Here is a 998-nt window from a genome sequence, read left to right on the forward strand (position 1 = left end):
GATTTTTACTAGGTCAAGTACTGCATTCGCCTCGGTAGCTCAGTCGGCAGAGCGCGTGCCTTTTAAGCCCGTGGCCGCGGGTTCGAGCCCCGCCCGAGGTGCGCATACATCAATAAGTGGTTTTCAGTCTATGGTTTACTGGAAATTGCCTTGGAAGGGTTTAGGGGTCCATTTTTACTAGGTTAAGTGCTGTATTCGCCTCGGTAGCTCAGTCGGCAGAGCGCGTGCCTTTTGAGCCCGTGGCCGCGGGTTCGAGGCCCGCCCGAGGTGCGCATACATCAATAAGTGGTTTTTAGTCTATGGTTTACTGGAAATTGCCTTGTAAGAGTTTAGGAGTCCATTTTTACTAGGTCAAGTGCTGCATTCGCCTCGGTAGCTCAGTCGGCAGAGCGCGTGCCTTTTAAGCCCGCGGCCGCGGGTTCGAACCCCGCCCGAGGTGCGCATACATCAATAAGTGGTTTTTAGTCTATGGTTTACTGGAAATTGCCTTGAAAGAGTTTAGGGGTCCATTTTTACTAGGTCAAGTGCTGTATTCGCCTCGGTAGCTCAGTCGGCAGAGCGCGTGCCTTTTAAGCCCGTGGCCGCGGGTTCGAGGCCCGTCCGATGTGCGCATACATCAATAAGTGGTTTTTAGTCTATGGTTTACTGGAAATTGCCTTGGAAGAGTTTAGGGGTCCATTTTTACTAGGTCAAGTGCTGCATTCGCCTCGGTAGCTCAGTCGGCAGAGCGCGTGCCTTTTAAGCCCGTGGCCGCGGGTTCGAGCCCCGCCCGAGGTGCGCATATATCATCAAGCGGTTTTCAGTCTATGGTTCACTGGGAATTGTCTTGGAAGAGTGTAACGGTCTATCTTTTACTAGTTTAAGTGCTGCATTCGCCTCGGTAGCTCAGTCGGCAGAGCGCGTGCCTTTTAAGCCCGTGGCCGCGGGTTCGAGCTCTGCCCGAGGTGCGCATACATGATGTATGATACATCATCAAGTGGTTTTTAGTCTATGGTTAC

The 998-nt window shown here is 52.5% G+C and overlaps 6 non-coding genes across 6 annotated transcripts; all 6 read left to right on the forward strand.

Moving 5' to 3' along the window:
- The first annotated feature begins 28 nt into the window (after positions 1–28).
- Positions 29–101, forward strand: Pmar_PMAR021552. Its single transcript has one exon. It is a non-coding gene; the product is annotated as a tRNA-Lys (tRNA).
- A 96-nt stretch (positions 102–197) lies between these two features.
- Pmar_PMAR021553 lies at positions 198–270 on the forward strand. The gene has a single exon. It is a non-coding gene; the product is annotated as a tRNA-Lys (tRNA).
- A 96-nt stretch (positions 271–366) lies between these two features.
- Positions 367–439, forward strand: Pmar_PMAR021554. Its single transcript has one exon. It is a non-coding gene; the product is annotated as a tRNA-Lys (tRNA).
- A 96-nt stretch (positions 440–535) lies between these two features.
- Positions 536–608, forward strand: Pmar_PMAR021555. The gene has a single exon. It is a non-coding gene; the product is annotated as a tRNA-Lys (tRNA).
- Positions 609–704: 96 nt separating this feature from the next.
- On the forward strand, positions 705–777 carry Pmar_PMAR021556. The gene has a single exon. It is a non-coding gene; the product is annotated as a tRNA-Lys (tRNA).
- A 97-nt stretch (positions 778–874) lies between these two features.
- On the forward strand, positions 875–947 carry Pmar_PMAR021557. The gene has a single exon. It is a non-coding gene; the product is annotated as a tRNA-Lys (tRNA).
- The last annotated feature ends 51 nt before the right edge of the window (positions 948–998 follow it).

This window comes from Perkinsus marinus (assembly GCF_000006405.1).
Source record: "Perkinsus marinus ATCC 50983 genomic scaffold scf_1104296959006, whole genome shotgun sequence".
NCBI lineage: Eukaryota > Perkinsozoa > Perkinsida > Perkinsidae > Perkinsus > Perkinsus marinus.